The sequence below is a fragment of the Xenopus tropicalis genome, chromosome 3 (assembly GCF_000004195.4).
Source record: "Xenopus tropicalis strain Nigerian chromosome 3, UCB_Xtro_10.0, whole genome shotgun sequence".
Taxonomy (NCBI): domain Eukaryota; kingdom Metazoa; phylum Chordata; class Amphibia; order Anura; family Pipidae; genus Xenopus; species Xenopus tropicalis.
In genome coordinates, this window is record NC_030679.2 from 6,722,798 (window position 1) to 6,735,704 (window position 12,907).

Here is a 12,907-nt window from a genome sequence, read left to right on the forward strand (position 1 = left end):
CTCTAACTGCCCCCTCCAACCTGCTCTTACTGCCCCCTCCAACCTGCTCTACTGCCCCCTTCCAACCTGCTCTTACTGCCCCCTCCAACCTGCTCAACTGCCCCCTCCAACCTGCTCTACAACCTGCTCTTACTGCCCCCTCCAACCTGCTCTTACTGCCCCCTCAACCTGCTCAACTGCCCCCTCCAACCTGCTCTTACTGCCCCTTCCAACCTGCTCTTACTGCCCCCTCCAACCTGCTCTAACTGCCCCCTCCAACCTGCTCTTACTGCCCCCTCCAACCTGCTCTTACTGCCCCCTCCAACCTGCTCTTACTGCCCCCTCCAACCTGCTCTTACTGCCCCCTCCAACCTGCTCTTACTGCCCCCTCCAACTGCCTCAACTGCCCCCTCCAACCTGCTCTTACTGCCCCCTCCAACCTGCTCTTACTGCCCCCTCCAACCTGCTCTTACTGCCCCTCCAAACCTGCTCTTACTGCCCCCTCCAACCTGCTCTAACTGCCCCCTCCAACCTGCTCTAACTGCCCCCTCCAACCTGCTCTAACTGCCCCCTCCAACCTGCTCTAACTGCCCCCCTCCAACCTGCTCTAACTGCCCCCTCCAAACCTGCTCTTACTGCCCCCTCCAACCTGCTCTTACTGCCCCCTCCAACCTGCTCTGTACTGCCCCCTCCAACCTGCTCTTACTGCCCCCTCCAACCTGCTCTTACTGCCCCCTCCAACCTGCTCTTACTGCCCCTTCCACCTGCTCTTACTGCCCCCACCAACCAGCTCTAACTGCCCCCTCCAACCTGCTCTAACTGCCCCCTCCAACCTGCTCTAACTGCCCCTTCCACCTGCTCTACTGCCCCTTCCAATCTGCTCTTACTGCCCCTCCAACCTGCTCTAACTGCCCCCTCCAACCTGCTCTTACTTGCCCCTTCCAACCTGCTCTTACTGCCCCCTCCACCTGCTCTTACTGCCCCTTCCAACCGTGCTCTACTGCCCCTCCAACCTGCTCTTACTGCCCCCTCCAACCTGTCTTATGCCCCCTCCAACCTGCTATAACTGCCCCCTCCAACCTGCTCTAACTGCCCCTTCCAACCTGCTCTTACTGCCCCTTCCAACCTGCTTTACTGCCCCCTCCAACCTGTTCAACTGCCCCCTCCAACCTGCTCTTACTGCCCCCTCCAACCTGCTCTTACTGCCCCCTCCAACCTGCTCTTACTGCCCCCCTCCAACCTGCCTCTACTGCCCCTTCCAACCTGCTCTTACTGCCCCCTCCAACCTGCTCTTACTGCCCCCTCCAACCTGCTCTACTGCCCCCTCCAACCTGCTGCCCCCTCCAACCTGCTCTAACTGCCCCCTCCAACCTGCTCTTACTGCCCCCTCCAACCTGCTCTAACTGCCCCTCCAACCTGCTTCTAAACTGCCCCCTCCAACCTGCTCTAACTGCCCCCTCCAACCTGCTGCCCCTCCAACCTGCTCTAACTGCCCCCTCCAACCTGCTCTTACTGCCCCCTCCAACCTGCTCACTGCCCCCTCCAACCTGCTCTTACTGCCCCCTCCAACCTGCTCTTACTGCCCCCTCCAACCTGCTCTAACTGCCCCCTCCAACCTGCTCTAACTTGCCCCCTTCCAACCTGCTCTAACTGCCCTCCAACCTGCTCTAACTGCCCCTCCAACCTGCTGCCCCCTCCAACCTGCTCTTACTGCCCCCTCCAACCTGCTCTAACTGCCCCCTCCAACCTGCTCAACTGCCCCCTCCAACCTGCTCTTACTGCCCCCTCCAACCTGCTCTTACTGCCCCCTCCAACCTGCTCTTACTGCCCCTCCAACCTGCTCTTACTGCCCCTCCAACCTGCTCTTACTGCCCCCTCCAACCTGCTCTTACTGCCCCCACCAACCTGCTCTAACTGCCCCCTCCAGCCTGCTCTAGTGCCCCTCCAACCTGCTCTAACTGCCCCCTCCAACCTGCTCTTACTGCCCCTTCCAATCTGCTCTTACTGCCCCCTCCAACGTGCTCTTACTGCCCCTCCAATCTGCTCTTACTGCCCCCTCCAACCTGCTCTTACTGCCCCCTCCAACCTGCTCTAACTGCCCCCTCCAACCTGCTCTAACTGCCAACCTGCTCTAACTGCCCCTCAACCTGCTCTAACTGCCCCCTCCAACCTGCTCTTACTGCCCCCTCCAACCTGCTCTAACTGCCCCCTCCAACCTGCTCTAACTGCCCCCTCCAACCTGCTCTTACTGCCCCCACCAACCTGCTCTAACTGCCCCCTCCAGCCTGCTCAAGTGCCCCCTCCAACCTGCTCTAACTGCCCCCTCCAACCTGCTCTTACTGCCCCTTCCAATCTGCTCTTACTGCCCCCTCCAACGTGCTCTTACTGCCCCTTCCAATCTGCTCTTACTGCCCCCTCCAACCTGCTCTTACTGCCCCCTCCAACCTGCTCTAACTGCCCCCTCCAACCTGCTCTAACTGCCCCCTCCAACCTGCTCTAACTGCCCCTCCAACCTGCTCTAACTGCCCCCTCCAACCTGCTCTTACTGCCCCTCCAACCTGCTCTAACTGCCCCCTCCAACCTGCTCTAACTGCCCCCTCCAACCTGCTCTAACTGCCCCCTCCAACCTGCTCTAACTGCCCCCTCCAACCTGCTCTTACTGCCCCTCCAACCTGCTCTTACTGCCCCTCCAACCTGCTCTAACTGCCCCCTCCAACCTGCTCAACTGCCCCCTCCAACCTGCTCTTACTGCCCCCTCCAACCTGCTCTTACTGCCCCTTCCAACCTGCTCTTACTGCCCCCTCCAACCTGCTCTTACTGCCCCTTCCAACCTGCTCTTACTGCCCCTTCCAACCTGCTCTTACTGCCCCCTCCAACCTGCTCTTACTGCCCCCACCAACCTGCTCTAACTGCCCCCTCCAGGCCTGCTCAAGTGCCCCCTCCAACCTGCTCTAACTGCCCCCTCCAACCTGCTCTTACTGCCCCTTCCAATCTGCTCTTACTGCCCTTTCCAATCTGCTCTAACTGCCCCTTCCAATCTGCTCTTACTGCCCCCTCCAACCTGCTCTTACTGCCCCTTCCAATCTGCTCTTACTGCCCCCCTCCAACCTGCTCTTACTGCCCCCTCCAACCTGCTCTTACTGCCCCCTCCAGCCTGCTCTTACTGCCCCCTCCAACCTGCTCTTACTGCCCCCTCCAGACTGCTCTTACTGCCCCCTCCAACCTGCTCTAACTGCCCCCTCCAGCCTGCTCTTACTGCCCCCTCCAACCTGCTCTAACTGCCCCCTCCAACCTGCTCTAACTGCCCCCTCCAGCCTGCTCTTACTGCCCCCTCCAGCCTGCTCTTACTGCCCCCTCCAACCTGCTCTAACTGCCCCCTCCAACCTGATCTAACTGCCCCCTCCAGCCTGCTCTAACTGCCCACTCCAACCTGCTCAACTGCCCCTTCCAATCTGCTCTTACTGCCCCCTCCAACCTGCTCTAACTGCCCCCTCCAACCTGCTCTTACTGCCCCCTCCAGCCTGCTCTTACTGCCCCCTCCAACCTGCTCTTACTGCCCCCTCCAACCTGCTCTTACTGCCCCCTCCAACCTGCTCTAACTGCCCCCTCCAACCTGCTCTAACTGCCCCCTCCAACCTGCTCTTACTGTCCCCTCCAACCTGCTCTTACTGCCCCCTCCAACCTGCTCTAACTGCCCCCTCCAACCTGCTCTAACTGCCCCTTCCAACCTGCTCTTACTGCCCCTTCCAATCTGCTCTTACTGCCCCCTCCAACCTGCTCTTACTGCCCCCTACAACCTGCTCTTACTGCCCCCTCCAACCTGCTCTAACTGCCTCCTCCAACCTGCTCTTACTGCCCCTTCCAACCTGCTCTTACTGCCCCCTCCAACCTGCTCTTACTGCCCCCTCCAACCTGCTCTTACTGCCCCCTCCAACCTGCTCTTACTGCCCCCTCCAACCTGCTCTTACTGCCCCCTCCAACCTGCTCTTACTGCCCCCTCCAACCTGCTCTTACTGCCCCTTCCAACCTGCTCTTACTGCCCCCTCCAACCTGCTCTTACTGCCCCCTCCAACCTGCTCTTACTGCCCCCTCCAACCTGCTCTTACTGCCCCCTCCAACCTGCTCTTACTGCCCCCTCCAACCTGCTCTTACTGCCCCCTCCAACCTGCTCTTACTGCCCCCTCCAACCTGCTCTTACTGCCCCCTCCAACCTGCTCTTACTGCCCCCTCCAACCTGCTCTAACTGCCCCCTCCAACCTGTTGTTATTGGCACGTCCAACCTGCTCTTACTGCCCCCTCCAACCTGCTCTTACTGCCCCCTCCAACCTGCTCTTACTGCCCCCTCCAACCTGCTCTTACTGCCCCCTCCAACCTGCTCTAACTGCCCCCTCCAACCTGTTGTTATTGGCACGTCCAACAACCAGCTCCTAATGCACTCAAACACTTTCAGCTCTGATCCCTTCAAATAACCTATTACTCTTATATTAATTACTCCCCCTACTCACTGTATCACATCCCTCTCTATTAATTACTCCCCCTACTCACTGTATCACATCCCTCTCTATTAATTACTCCCCCTACTCACTGTATCACATCCCTCTCTATTAATTACTCCCCCTACTCACTGTATCACATCCCTCTCTATTAATTACTCCCCCTACTCACTGTATCACATCCCTCTCTATTAATTACTCCCCCTACTCACTGTATCACATTCCTCTCTATTAATTACTCCCCCTACTCACTGTATCACATTACTCTATTAATTACTCCCCCTACTCACTGTATCACATTACTCTATTAATTACTCCCCCTACTCACTGTATCACATCCCTCTCTATTAATTACTCCCCCTACTCACTGTATCACATCCCTCTCTATTAATTACTCCCCCTACTCACTGTATCACATCCCTCTCTATTAATTACTCCCCCTACTCACTGTATCACATTCCTCTCTATTAATTACTCCCCCTACTCACTGTATCACATTACTCTATTAATTACTCCCCCTACTCACTGTATCACATTACTCTATTAATTACTCCCCCTACTCACTGTATCACATTACTCTATTAATTACTCCCCCTACTCACTGTATCACATCCCTCTCTATTAATTACTCCCCCTACTCACTGTATCACATTCCTCTCTATTAATTACTCCTCCTACTCACTGTATCACATTCCTCTCTATTAATTACTCCCCCTACTCACTGTATCACATTACTCTATTAATTACTCCCCCTACTCACTGTATCACATTACTCTATTAATTACTCCCCCTACTCACTGTATCACATTCCTCTCTATTAATTACTCCCCCTACTCACTGTATCACATTACTCTATTAATTACTCCCCCTACTCACTGTATCACATTACTCTATTAATTACTCCCCCTACTCACTGTATCACATCCCTCTCTATTAATTACTCCCCCTACTCACTGTATCACATTCCTCTCTATTAATTACTCCTCCTACTCACTGTATCACATTACTCTATTAATTACTCCCCCTACTCACTGTATCACATCCCTCTCTATTAATTACTCCCCCTACTCACTGTATCACATTACTCTATTAATTACTCCCCCTACTCACTGTATCACATTACTCTATTAATTACTCCCCCTACTCACTGTATCACATTCCTCTCTATTAATTACTCCCCCTACTCACTGTATCACATTACTCTCTATTAATTACTCCTCCTACTCACTGTATCACATTACTCTATTAATTACTCCCCCTACTCACTGTATCAAATTACTCTCTATTAATTACTCCCCCTACTCACTGTATCACATTACTCTCTATTAATTACTCCCCCTACTCACTGTATCACATTCCTCTCTATTAATTACTCCCCCTACTCACTGTATCACATTCCTCTCTATTAATTACTCCCCCTACTCACTGTATCACATCCCTCTCTATTAATTACTCCCCCTACTCACTGTATCACATCCCTCTCTATTAATTACTCCCCCTACTCACTGTATCACATTACTCTATTAATTACTCCCCCTACTCACTGTATCACATTACTCTCTATTAATTACTCCCCCTACTCACTGTATCACATCCCTCTCTATTAATTACTCCCCCTACTCACTGTATCACATTACTCTATTAATTACTCCCCCTACTCACTGTATCACATTACTCTCTATTAATTACTCCCCCTACTCACTGTATCACATTCCTCTCTATTAATTACTCCCCCTACTCACTGTATCACATTACTCTATTAATTACTCCCCCTACTCACTGTATCACATTACTCTATTAATTACTCCCCCTACTCACTGTATCACATTACTCTCTATTAATTACTCCCCCTACTCACTGTATCACATTACTCTCTATTAATTACTCCCCCTACTCACTGTATCACATTCCTCTCTATTAATTACTCCCCCTACTCACTGTATCACATTCCTCTCTATTAATTACTCCCCCTACTCACTGTATCACATCCCTCTCTATTAATTACTCCCCCTACTCACTGTATCACATCCCTCTCTATTAATTACTCCCCCTACTCACTGTATCACATTACTCTATTAATTACTCCCCCTACTCACTGTATCACATTACTCTCTATTAATTACTCCCCCTACTCACTGTATCACATCCCTCTCTATTAATTACTCCCCCTACTCACTGTATCACATTACTCTATTAATTACTCCCCCTACTCACTGTATCACATTCCTCTCTATTAATTACTCCCCCTACTCACTGTATCACATTACTCTATTAATTACTCCCCCTACTCACTGTATCACATTACTCTATTAATTACTCCCCCTACTCACTGTATCACATTCCTCTATTAATTACTCCCCCTACTCACTGGTATCACATTACTCTATTAATTACTCCCCCTACTCACTGTATCACATTCCTCTATTAATTACTCCCCCTACTCACTGTATCACATTACTCTATTAATTACTCCCCCTACTCACTGTATCACATTACTCTATTAATTACTCCCCCTACTCACTGTATCACATTCCTCTATTAATTACTCCCCCTACTCACTGTATCACATTACTCTATTAATTACTCCCCTACTCACTGTATCACATTACTCTCTATTAATTACTCCCCCTACTCACTGTATCACATTACTCTCTATTAATTACTCCCCCTACTCACTGTATCACATTCCTCTATTAATTACTCCCCCTACTCACTGTATCACATTACTCTATTAATTACTCCCCCTACTCACTGTATCACATTACTCTCTATTAATTACTCCCCCTACTCACTGTATCACATTACTCTCTATTAATTACTCCCCCTACTCACTGTATCACATTACTCTCTATTAATTACTCCCCCTACTCACTGTATCACATTACTCTCTATTAATTACTCCCCCTACTCACTGTATCACATTACTCTATTAATTACTCCCCCTACTCATTGTATCACATTACTCTATTAATTACTCCCCCTACTCACTGTATCACATTCCTCTCTATTAATTACTCCCCCTACTCACTGTATCACATTACTCTATTAATTACTCCCCCTACTCACTGTATCACATTCCTCTCTATTAATTACTCCCCCTACTCACTGTATCACATTACTCTCTATTAATTACTCCCCCTACTCACTGTATCACATTCCTCTCTATTAATTACTCCCCCTACTCACTGTATCACATTCCTTTCTATTAATTACTCCCCCTACTCACTGTATCACATTACTCTATTAATTACTCCCCCTACTCACTGTATCACATTACTCTATTAATTACTCCCCCTACTCACTGTATCACATTCCTCTCTATTAATTACTCCCCCTACTCACTGTATCACATTCCTCTCTATTAATTACTCCCCCTACTCACTGTATCACATTCCTTTCTATTAATTACTCCCCCTACTCACTGTATCACATTACTCTATTAATTACTCCTCCTACTCACTGTATCACATTACTCTATTAATTACTCCCCCTACTCACTGTATCACATTACTCTCTATTATTGTAATTACTCATCTCTATTAAAAATTACTCACTGTTTACAATTACCCCTCCCATTAGGTAACTATGCTGAGGGGGTACTATAGGTTGGAGTGGGCGCTAGCAAGGGGTAGGAAGAGCCGGTCGGGGAGTAATAATTAGGTCAGAGGAGGAGGAGTGGGGAATTGTTTTTCTCAGACGTCTTTAGTGAGATTTTAGGTGGATTTTCCATCCCAAAATAATCTTATTTGTGAGGCTTAATCCCGGCTTAGTGTCTGTAGCAGGGAAAGTACTTGGAGCTTGCACCCCTCCTGGGATCTACCCCCAGTCACCCCCTTGTAGATACCATCACGGCAAATGTATCCGGAAATATCTGATACACAATTCCCTCTCACTGCTACAGAGCGTCCTAAATAGTCACTTTACTTTCCCTTTATGGGGCTTTTAGTCCCAAGGCTGTTCTGCCCCAATAAGGGGTAATTATATCTTAGTTGGGATCAAGTACAGGTACTGTTTTATTATTACAGAGAAAAGGGAATCATTTAACCATGAAATAAACCCAATAGGGCTGTTCTGCCCCAATAAGGGGTAATTATATCTTAGTTGGGATCAAGTACTGGTACTGTTTTATTATTACAGAGAAAAGGGAATCATTTAACCATGAAATAAACCCAATAGGGCTGTTCTGCCCCCAATAAGGGGTAATTATATCTTAGTTGGGATCAAGTACAGGTACTGTTTTATTATTACAGAGAAAAGGGAATCATTTAACCATGAAATAAACCCAATAGGGCTGTTCTGCCCCAATAAGGGGTAATTATATCTTAGTTGGGATCAAGTACAGGTACTGTTTTATTATTACAGAGAAAAGGGAATCATTTAACCATTAAATAAACCCAATAGGGTTGTTCTGCCCCAATAAGGGGTAATTATATCTTAGTTGGGATCAAGTACAGGTACTGTTTTATTATTACAGAGAAAAGGGAATCATTTAACCATGAAATAAACCCAATAGGACTGTTCTGCCCCCAATAAGGGGTAATTATATCTTAGTTAGGATCAAGTACAGGTACTGTTTTATTATTACAGAGAAAAGGGAATCATTTAACCATTAAATAAACCCAATAGGACTGTTCTGCCCCCAATAAGGGGTAATTATATCTTAGTTAGGATCAAGTACAGGTACTGTTTTATTATTACAGAGAAAAGGGAATCATTTAACCATTAAATAAACCCAATAGGGCTGTTCTGCCCCAATAAGGGGTAATTATATCTTAGTTGGGATCAAGTACAGGTACTGTTTTATTATTACAGAGAAAAGGGAATCATTTAACCATTAAATAAACCCAATAGGGCTGTTCTGCCCCAATAAGGGGTAATTATATCTTAGTTGGGATCAAGTACAGGTACTGTTTTATTATTACAGAGAAAAGGGAATCATTTAACCATTAAATAAACCCAATAGGGCTGTTCTGCCCCAATAAGGGGTAATTATATCTTAGTTGGGATCAAGTACAGGTACTGTTTTATTATTACAGAGAAAAAGGAAATCTTTTTAAAAAAAATAGAATTATTTGCTTATAATGGAGTCTATGGGAGACAGGCTTTCCGTAATTCGGAACTTTCTGGATAACGGGTTTCCGGATAAGGGATCCTATACCTGTAGTTGGATTTCATTCCAAAAATGCCATTGACTTAGGACCCCCACATTAAAAACGGGAACTCCCAGTTCCAGGCTCGGTAAATAGGCCAAGTTGTGGCCCTTCAACTGCCTTGAGCCCCCAATCCTGGTATCACCTAACGCTCTAGGGCAGGTTTGGGAGGAGCTACAGGGAGGAAGATGGCCGACTTGCGGATGTACCACAAGCCACAAACAGTGGCTAAGGAGACGCTGGAATGGAAGCAAAGGCAATGGCAACCACCAGGGGGCACTGCAGTCAGGGGCCCCTTAGCGCTGAGATAGCAAAATGTGATTAATGGATTACAAAAGGGGCAGGGCTTGTGGAGAGTGGGCGGGGTTTGGGTGGTTTCTGGGCAGGGTTTTGACATCATTGGGTCCAGCAGATCAGAATGGGCTGGATGGGTATTTAGCAAGTGGGGGAATACAGGGTTATGGGAGATAGGTACAAGTTGCCCCAGGGACTGGTCCGATTGCCATCTTGGAGTCAGGAAGGAATTTTTTCCCCTCTGGGGCAAATTATAGAGGCTTCAGATGGGGTTTTTGCCTTCCTCTGGATCAACTGGCAGTTAGGCAGGTTATATATAGGCATTATGGTTGAACATGATGGACGTGTGTCTTTTTTCAACCCAACTTACTATGTTACTATGACCATAGATGCTTTGGGCTTTGTTTATCATTGGGGCTCTACTTGCTGACAGGGCCCAGAACCCAGGAAGGGTAGGTGCCCAGTAGTATGGGCTTTTATGACGACTGATGGCGGCCCTGCCAGGCAAGTACCTGGGGCCCTGGCACCCCGACCAACACGTCTTTCTGAATAGAAGGAACCGGCACCTTCCTTGGCTCTCATGTCTGGGCATCGGTGCCATGCAGAACCAGCATTAGAAACCCAATCGCCTACATCAGAACCACCTATATACCACCCTAGTGCCAGGCATAAGAGCTTTAATCAACTGTACAAATATCAACCCGGGCAGAGTTTCGGCGCCATCCGGTGGCGGCATTACAGAGAGATGTGCAGGCAGGTGTGATTGTTATGATGCCAGTTACCTGCGGGCTGTTTGCCTACCTGCGCCACTCTGTCCCTCAGCTGCGGGTATAAGGGAATCTCTTACTGATCTGCCATAGGTTGGCCCCCCTGCCAAAAAATCTCCAGAGGGGCCCCCCTGCTACCCCTCTAGCTCTTAGCACTGCGCAGAAATGGGTTGTTAATCCTTCCCCCCCAATAAAATATGTGTGGTCTTGGTCCCGGTGGTCTCTGAGCTAAATAAACCCTCTCGTAACCCCTCGGCCCCCCGGCAATCAGATTTGTGGCGTGAAGGCAGATATTAAAGTGCACGAGCAACCTCCATGTTTTAATTAGCGACATCTCCTGCAATGAGAGGCACATGTCTCCTACAATCCCCATCTTCTTCCTCTCCCCGAAGCCCAAATGTCTGTCACATGTCCCCACCGTCCTGCAGCCTCCTGTATATCATTAGGCCATTGTGCCCAGAACATTCCTTCTCTGTATATTTGTATTTATACATATGGGTAGGGGGTGCCATAGTGTTTCCCTTAGACAGTACAGTATGGGGATACAGCTTATTGTGTGCCCAGAACATTCCCTCTCTGTATATTTGTATTTATACATATGGGTAGGAGGTGCCATAGTGTTTCCCTTAGACAGTACAGTATGGGGGTACAGCTTATTGTGTGCTCAGAACATTCCTTCTCTGTATATTTGTATTTATACATATGGGTAGGGGGTGCCATAGTGTTTCCCTTAGACAGTACAGTATGGGGGTACAGCTTATTGTGTGCCCAGAACATTCCTTCTCTGTATATTTGTATTTATACATATGGGTAGGGGGTGCCATAGTGTTTCCCTTAGACAGTACAGTATGGGGGTACAGCTTATTGTGTGCCCAGAACATTCCTTCTCTGTATATTTGTATTTATACATATGGGTAGGGGTGCCATAGTGTTTCCCTTAGACAGTACAGTATGGGGTACAGCTTATTGTGTGCCCAGAACATTCCTTCTCTGTATATTTGTATTTATACATATGGGTAGGGGGTGCCATAGTGTTTCCCTTAGACAGTACAGTATGGGGGTACAGCTTATTGTGTGCCCAGAACATTCCTTCTCTGTATATTTGTATTTATACATATGGGTAGGGGGTGCCATAGTGTTTCCCTTAGACAGTACAGTATGGGGGTACAGCTTATTGTGTGCCCAGAACATTCCTTCTCTGTATATTTGTATTTATACATATGGGTAGGGGGTGCCATAGTGTTTCCCTTAGACAGTACAGTATTGTAGTACAGTTTAGACATGTTGGTGGGGGCTGCCATTCTGCTTGCCTCAGTTGAGATGCCACACAAAAACATTAAGCTCTGACATTCTGTTTCTAGGTTTTACTTTCCCTTTTGCACCTCTCAGCTCTCCAAATGAGCTGAGCTCAGCATGCTCTATTCCTTGATAATATGTTACAGTATGCTGGGAGTTGTAGTTAAACCATAACTAAGCCATGTTTTTATTGGAGCTTTACATTCCCTTTACAGTGTAGGCATTCTGTTTGTTTCCTGCTCTCTCAGCCCTGTATGTGAGTTAATCATAATCCCACACAGAGCTTTGTGCTCCAGTGAAGAGAGAAATCTAATACCTGTCCATTAAAAGCCCTTAGTCACCCATATCTGCCCCTAAATATATACTGTGTTTTTCTTGTTTGAAACCCAAATGAACATTTTGAAATCATAACACTATGGCAGCATAGGGATTCCCCTGTACTAAGCACAATTCAGCAGGAACAGCCCCCTAAGTTTGCTCATAGCCTGTACAGAGAGATACCATAAAACTATGGCACATAGGGATTCCCCTGTACTAAGCACAATTCAGCAGGAACAGCCCCCTAAGTTTGCTCATAGCCTGTACAGAGAGATACCATAAAACTATGGCAGCATAGGGATTCCCCTGTACTAAGCACAATTCAGCAGGAACAGCCCCCTAAGTTTGCTCATAACCTGTACAGAGAGATACCATAAAATTATGGCACATAGGGATTCCCCTGTACTAAGCACAATTCAGCAGAAACAGCCCCCTAAGTTTGTTCATAGCCTGTACAGAGAGATACCATAAAACTATGGCACATAGGGATTCCCCTGTACTAAGCACAATTCAGCAGGAACAGCCCCCTAAGTTTGCTCATAGCCTGTACAGAGAGATACCATAAAACTATGGCACATAGGGATTCCCCTGTACTAAGCACAATTCAGCA